The following is an 8,137-nucleotide window of genomic DNA, read 5'->3' on the forward strand; positions in this document are numbered from 1 at the left end:
GTCCCGCCGGAGGCTTGGCAGCTGCGGGCGCGGTTTCTCTGCCGCCGCCGCGGTGAGCAGGGTTCGGTGTCCTCGCCGAGAAGTTCATGTCACAGCGGCCCGCGCGTTCTTAGAGCGCAGCCTGGCTCAGCTGCACCATCGGCTTCCCTTCTGAGATCTGCAAAACACGCCGGGGAGTTAAAAAACGGCCGTGAACACTGTGTCCCATTTTACAAAACCACTTTTAACCCGTGTGGCACTGACAGACTGTTATCCGCAGTATTAGACGTGGGCTCATTGTTGGGGCTCGTCACTAATTGAAAGCATAGTGCGTTTCTATTTTTTTTTTTTTGGTCTCTCATAATGTAAGATGACTGTTTTATACACCAAGAGGCCACTTTTTAAATTTAGCTACCAGAGTACATTCTTGTAACAATAGTTCATTCTGAAAGTCGAGGGACTTCGTATATGTGGGAAAAGATTTTTTTAGTCAGTTTCCTAACATCAGCAAAATTCCCAGAGGGCTCAAAATTGGCGTTTAGTTCTGTAACAGATGTCGTTTATTAGTGATTTAATTTATATAAATCACTGATTTGTATGTTTTAGATAAAGGTGAAAAGATCATTTCTTAGATTTCGTGTCTTTAAAACCTGCTTGGATGTGGTGCTAGAAACAAGTTACAGTTGTGCTTTTATTGAGTTTGCTGAGTTCCTAATATGGTGGTTTCTCTGGCAGGTGTCAAAGTTTTGGGTTGTAAAAGGGCTATTTGGTTTGATATCTTTGGTTTACTTCAGTTTTACTCATATATACAGATAATGCTGTACATTTACTATTTAAAATACTATATTTCCTGAATATTTAGTAAACACTTATGTTCAAAGGGGTTTCTAGGGAATACAGTAAGTGCAGAAAATGCTATTTCTGTTCGCTCTGACAAAATGTACTTCAATTTGTAAAGAAAATATACACAGCCTATTGAAACTGATTGCAAAAGCAATATATAGCTAACAGTGAGAGATTATATGAGAACGGTATTCCTGAATCCTAGGAAAGTTTAGAATAAAAAAAAGTATTCTGAGATTCATGATATAGTGACACTATTGTTTAAGAAATTGCCATTGTGACAAACATTTCATTGTTAACCAGAAGGCTTGTGGATCTAACATGAAGAAAATTTATGAGGAATTACACTTTAGTAATATTTTGAGAACTGTGGGACACTGGATTGCAGCTGAAGGGCAGCTGTTTGTGGTTGGATTACAGTGTGTTTAGATAAAAGTTTACGTAACCAAAAAATATGTATTTATAATGGTGAGGCAATGTTTGCTTTCATTCTGATTTTTTTAATGTAACCTTTGAGAAAGTCATTGTGTGGCTCTCTAACAAAGTTCATTATAAAATAAAGGTCATGGTCATTGTAATTCCTTTAGGAAAAGAGAGCAGTCTGTACAGTCAGATAGTTCTGGGTTGTAATCTCAGCTGTGATACTTAATAGTTAGGTGATTTGGGGCAAGTTATTTGACCTTACCTAACTCTTGGTTTCTTCATCTCAGAAAAAAAAAAGATAAAATTTCAAAGAGTTATTAGAATGTGAGAAGTAAAAGACTAGTGGTTAATTAGAGTACTCAGCACAGGACCTGATACTTTGTGAGTAATGTTAATGTTAGTTGCCCTCCTACTTTGTGAAATCAAAATTATTCATACCACATTTAAAATATTTAAAATGATTGTTTTGAATATTACAAACTTGCTAATAAGGAATTAGGGTATTGAAGTTCTCTTTTGTTTCAATATATTTTTATTGATTTCAGAGAGGAAGGGGGAGGGAGAGAGAGAAACATCAATGATGAGAGAGAATCATTGATTAGCCACCTCCTGCACCCCCCACACTGGGGATCGAGCCCTCAACCTGGGCACGTGCCCTGGCCAGGAATCAAACCATGACCTCCTGGTTCATAGGTTGATGCTCAACCATTGAGCCATGCCAGATGAGCCTTTTTTTTTGAGTCATTAAAATAGATATAAATGAAGTAGAGTTCTTGAATATAACAACTGTAAAAAAGTAATATGAGATTGCCAGTAAATTAGTATAAGCAAAAAGCAATCTATTAATGAACTTAAGTTAAAATATGATATTTAATTTATAGAACCTTAGAATTTTTCTCCCTGACTCTAGAAAATTTCCTAGTAATAATAACTTGGCTAGTCTTGCAAGCTTCTTGAGGCATAGGAGATTTTAAGATTCTGTTAAAAGATGTTGATAGATTAATTTTATTCTAGTTTAGGAACTTCATTGCAGTAGATCTTACCGGCAACTTACTGGTTAATTGTTGCTTTCAGTTTTGTCTGGACAGCTACCCTGCTTAATTTGTGAAAATCCCTGATATTTGCTATAGATATCATTAAATAGTCTCAGTTTTGCATGCCAAAATCTATTTTAAAACCCATATGCTTCCCTTATCTACTTCTACTGCAAGTATAGTCTATTTTTTGTCAATGCAGTTGTGCATCTCTTCCTGGTACTGAAAAGACTAAGAGTATTTTTCCTGTGTAAGCCTTTCTTAGTATAACTTAATTATCATATTCACAGTGAATTCTGAGGACATGGACACACATATTCAAATGTAATTATGAGAATATAATTTATTTAAAAGTATTAAGGTTTTTTTGTTTATCCAACTCTGTTACCTTTCCATTAGTAAAAATAAAAAAATATTTCAATTGGTGTTTAATAATTAGAAAAGTAGGAAGGTTTTTTGAGTGATGATTTGAGCAATCACTTTTTGTTTTCTGATTTCTTCTAGTTAGAAGCTTACTCATGTTGTTTAATTACTCACTTCAGTTAGACAAAACAAACATTGACTGAATGCCTATTATATACTAAATGCTGAAATAAGTGCCAGAGGAATAAAGATGAGGAAGATGGTACTCCCTTTTTAGGAGTTTACTGGAACAGACATAAAGAAGTGTTTACAATATGGAACAATAAATTAAGTAATCAAACTGTTTCAGGAACTGAAGTAGCCCAGAGGAGAGAATGATTAACGATCTGGTTGGTCGAGGATCAGAGAAGGCTTCACAGAGGGGTTGGCTTTTTGTGAGAACGGTCACAAAGTGGAAGGAAACGTGGGCTCTCTACACCTTGGAAAAGTAAAGTCGAAAGTCTGTAGGAAGAGGAGCTGCCTAGTAGACTACTGTTACCATCTGAGATGATGGGGGACTGAGCCAGGACTGTTGGAGACATAAATGAAGTTGAATATATATCGGAATGGAGAATCACCTAATTTATTCTTCAGGTTCCAGATTGACTTTGTAATCCTCCTACTCTGTGCGGAGAACTTTTACTTCTTTGTTATGAAGGTAGAAGCTGTCTGATATGTGTTCCCTTGTCTTCCCTTTATATTTCATTTCACCCATAGTTCTGTCTCTCTGAGTCAGAAGAAAGCATCTTTACTTTATGCTTCTAATGTGTAATATTCTCTGTAGAACTAAGATTTCTTGCTTCTTTATGTCTGCCTTCCTATTGGCTTAGTTTTCTCATGTTCAGCAACGTTTTTGTATCTTTCACATGGGTCGGGCACTACACTGGGTATGGGATGATGTTGAGAGATGTGAAAGATAAATACAAAGATTACAAAACAGTTACTTTTCTGTGGGTTCTATAGACAGAATAGTTTATTCTCATTCCATAGCTTTCTTCCTTAACCACTGTAGAATGTCCCCCATTCTATTATTAGTAGTACTGTATTAAATTATTATCTCACTTAATCTTCAGCAGCCTTTTGAGGTACTCTTATTATTCCTATTTTACAGTTGAGGATATGGGTTTTGAAATTCTAAAGGACTGAACTCAGAAAGGTGATTCAGCCAGGGTCACAGGGCTAGTAAGTGACTAATGTATCATGCACTGTAGCCACTATATTTTCCTTGCTTGACTTTTGTAAAATATTCTCTTGATTCTTACCTTTTATGCTGTTGCTTCTCTTGACTAGCTGGTCTTCCAACTTTTCAAGCAAGCAAGCCCTAAGGTTCTTCTGTTCTTGGTCTTTTCCTCTCTATTACTCTAGCAGGAGTAGTATGTACTATATTGAGGAGATCAGATGTGAAAGAGCATTTTATGTTTGCAGTCCTGAGGGACAGTGAAATGGATTGTGCCATGAAAGGAGAAGTCATTTTAGGAGGGATGATAATGAGTCCCTTGCTCTTGAATTTAAGGTGTCTCCCTGAGCAGCCTTTTCACTCATGACTTCAAAATTCCATAAATTGAGATCATTGTGATAACTACACTTTTATTCAGACTTTTTCTTCTAACTTGCAAAACATTATCATTTGTGCCTGGTACTCATCTCAGAGTCCTGATGTGTGAAACGTTGCACCCCATAGCATACCTCTTTTCACTTGCTAGGTACCACCACCATCCTCTGTTACTCAAGCTAGTGGCCTAGTGTTCTTCTTTGTTCAGTTGGGAAGTTCCTCCAATTTGCCTCTGAGCTATCTACTGCATCCAATCTCCCTTATTCCCTTGTCGTTGATCTAGTTCCCCTCCTCATTATTTCATTTGGATGATAGTAAAATCATCTTTCTCTCACCTGTTTTTAATTATTCTGCTGTACAATTGCCAAGATTATTTCCCTGAAATCTAGATCCGATTCCCTTAAAAAATAAAACAAAACACATACACACAATCTCCCATTTAAACTTCTCAGGCCCATTTTTACTCACTGAATAGAATCTGAATTTCTTAGCTTGGCATTGAAGGCCTTTGATGATTTATTTCAAAGTGTTCTTCTGTACGGTCTTAACCATACTGTTCTCAATCTGTCTACCTCTGTATAGTTGCACTTATGGAATACACTCCCTCCCTTTATATAGTGCTTCCCGAAGGTTTGGGGAGATTTGCTAGTAGCACCAACCTCTCCTTTCCTCATTCTTCCTCTTGAAGATTCTGTTATGCCCTAGTTGAGGATCATTGCTTTAGTCAAAGATGACTTAATCTTTGCACATGGCATGCAGTTTCTCTTTACTTGACCTTGCATAGGTTGTTTCCTCTGCCTAGAAGTCCATTTGCAGCACTATTTATCAAACTCCTGGTTTAAGGTCCAGGTCACATGCCACTTCTGGAAATCCTTCCTAATCATCCCAGTGGGAATTTATGCTTCCCATATCTCTGATTGTTCCTTTCTAAATATCACTTACCATTGTCTTATTTAAGTTCTTTGTCCAGTTCTTTTTCTTTCACTGGACATCACACTTCTTCCCCAGCATCTATCATATGATAATAACTGAAGCATTAATTAAATGGAAGAATGAAGAGAAGAGAAAAGGAGCAGGAGTAGTATGTACTATATTGAGGAGATCAGATGTGAAAGAGCATTTTATGTTTGCAGTCCTGAGGGACAGTGAAATGGATGGTGCCATGAAAGGAGAAGTCATTTTAGGAGGGATGATAATGAGTCCCTTGCTCTTGAATTTAAGGTGATTGACTCTGTCAGAGATGTGTGAGAGGTGGCAGCAGATACTGAAATGGAAGTTTTAGTAGTCGTTCTGAACTTGTGATCTGGTTGTTCCTTGCATAGGGCTTTGAGAACGTGAAGAATGTAAATGGAGAAAGAGCTGAACATTGGAGTGTTAGAGGATAAACTGTGTCTGCCATGATGGACGGGTCAGTACGAAGAAAGGGTTCAACAGAAGAGAAGAAAATTACAAGATCTCTGAAGCCAAGAGGAGAATTTTGGGTTTAAGGGACAGAGAGAGCCTAGCCTTGCAGTTGGGGTTAGGAGAACTGAGTTATGCTCTTCCTGAATCTGAGGATGACTGAGTTGTTTACTTAACCTCTCTGGGTATCAGTTTCCTACTCTCTAAAATGCATACCCTTCACATTTGTAGCACTTTCGCTTTCTGTCTTTGTGATTCTCAGAGATCACTATGTTTCTGGGATATTGAAAGGTTAAAGAGAAAGCATTTATAGCCCTGTTAAGTCACTGTGAGAGGTATTCCTATAAACAGTAATGAATATTAGTACATGTAGGAGTGATGCTATTTCATAGCGCTTTAAATGTAAATTATAGTCAACTCTCAATTTCCTTTTAAGTGATCATCTGCAGTGACTTGCTGCCTCCTCCCTCCCAGGTCTCAGGCTACTGAAAATAGGGCTGTGAAAAGCACTGTGGGGTGAGTGAATGGTTTGCATGCTTGTGTATCTGTACCACTGACTATCACCAAGCTAAATACAGTCCACTCTCAGTTACCTGCACATAATAAAAAGTTGAATAATGGTGGAAGAGTGCTAAATGTATATTCTAAACAGCATTACTTATATGCGTCTTGGGAATCTTTTATATTCTTTCCTCTCCTACAGTAAATTGATGTATTTTTTATTTGAATTAATAGTATCAATTTTTATTTATTAAACGAATACTATTAAATAGTGGAAGTAAACAGACTGAAATATTTATTAGGTAAACTACATATGAATAATTGAGAGTTGGCTGTGCTTTTGGATCATCCATTGTTTTGTATTATCTGTGCTTTTTTGTTAGTGTGGCCAGGTTAAAGCTAAATAGCTACTTTAAAATTATATCTATATGATGAGTGTACTTATAAAATTATGCCGATACCAAATTAAATTGAAAATAATTATTCAAAACTAGCTAAATATGATATTCATATGTTCAAAGGCATAGGGTTGAAAGAAAACCTAAACCAAAGTACATTCTTGAAATTCTTTTTACAAAGTCATGTAGCCAGACAGATTGCATAAACTGAACAATGTGTCTGGTAATGATGCCTTTTATATAAAATGTAATAAAATATATTTTATAAAATTTAAAATATCAAACAATATTTTTAAGGAGTCAGTTGGGTATAGTAAGAAATATAGAAAGGAGTTTTAACCTTAATTACTTGAGTTAATAAAGAATCTGATTCCTTCAATTACTTTACCCTTTTTTTTACCCTAATATGTTGAAGAATTTGGATTTGTAGTGGTTTGTTAATGTCAGTCAAAATATTTTTGATGAATATATTATACTGGAGGCCTGATGCATGAAATTTCTTTAAGGGGCTCAGCCCCCGCCCCAGCGCTGCAGCTGCCTCAGCCCTCGCAGCCCCACTTCATCCAAAAGGCCATCCGGTCTAATTAGCATATTATATAAATAATTAGGTTAGTAAGTGTTATTGTAAATCAGGAAGGCATAATTGTTGGCATTAAGGAGTTTATATTATAGTTGGGATATTCCTGAATCAGGGCATAGTTTAAGACAGTAGTATTTGAAGCACCTGCCAGTTATCTTTATAAAGGAATGAAAAGCTGGAGAAATTCAGACAAAAATGGGAGATAGGTAAGGAATGATAGAGTGAAGACCTCATAGAAGGTTGACACCTGTAAGACCTTTGCATAAAAGATCTTGCATAGTGAGAGTTCTAGATCAGTGTTTAAAAAATCACAGCTTAATTTGTGCACTAACATATTCTGGCATATTATTGAGTATTTGAAGAAAAGATATTGAGAAAATGTTGATGAGTTTTGCATGTAAATCTCTTAACTACTGAAGACTGATTATGTTTTAAACTAGAGTTCTTCTGATCTTTGAAGGCAGTGCTGGACTGAGAGATTTGAGGCATATTGTGCAGTAATTGTGTGCTTTTGATTATGAGTATATAAATGCTTGGCTGCATTCGAAAACCAAGCATAAATAATTTTTTCTTCCATTGTTTTGTAGTATATGTGTCTACTCTCATTAATACTGCATGCTCAAAAGGCTCTACATTTGTTATCAAACTTATTTCTAGACTAGAGGCCCAGTGCACAAATTTGTGTATGGGTGGGGTCCGGCCTGCTCTGATTAGGACCAATGGGGGCCAACCAGGGGGAGGGGCCACGGGAAGTTGGCTGGCCGGTCCTACCCCCGATTGGGTCAGTTGGCCATTGGGTCAGTTGGCCGGCCGCAGTGGGAGTCATAGCGACTGTTGTTCCTGTCATTCCGCTGGCTTGGCTTTTATATAGGTAGATGTATGCAGAGACTACAAGAGGGATATTTTGTTATTTTTACACTAAAATGATTGTATTTTCTGATCTCAAAATTCAAGCATGTGACCTGACAGTGTTATAAAATACTTTAAGATTATCTTGAGTAAACATGGAATATTTCATTGCCAC

At 36.8% G+C, this 8,137-nt stretch overlaps 1 protein-coding gene across 2 annotated transcripts in view; it reads left to right on the forward strand.

The window, feature by feature from the left end:
- Positions 1-5,462: 5,462 nt before the first annotated feature.
- The window catches only part of RICTOR (RPTOR independent companion of MTOR, complex 2), an 88,798-nt gene continuing 86,123 nt past the window's right edge, over positions 5,463-8,137 (forward strand). The window contains exons 1-2 of one of the 2 annotated variants that reach the window (XM_015562625.1): positions 5,463-5,641; positions 6,071-6,150. The gene's annotated coding sequence lies outside the window, so the exon portion shown is untranslated. Of the gene's footprint in view, positions 5,642-6,070; positions 6,151-8,137 lie in introns of those variants that run through there. The other variant, XM_015562628.1, reaches the window with a different exon arrangement.

This window comes from Myotis davidii, unplaced genomic scaffold, assembly GCF_000327345.1.
Source record: "Myotis davidii unplaced genomic scaffold, ASM32734v1 scaffold496, whole genome shotgun sequence".
NCBI lineage: Eukaryota > Metazoa > Chordata > Mammalia > Chiroptera > Vespertilionidae > Myotis > Myotis davidii.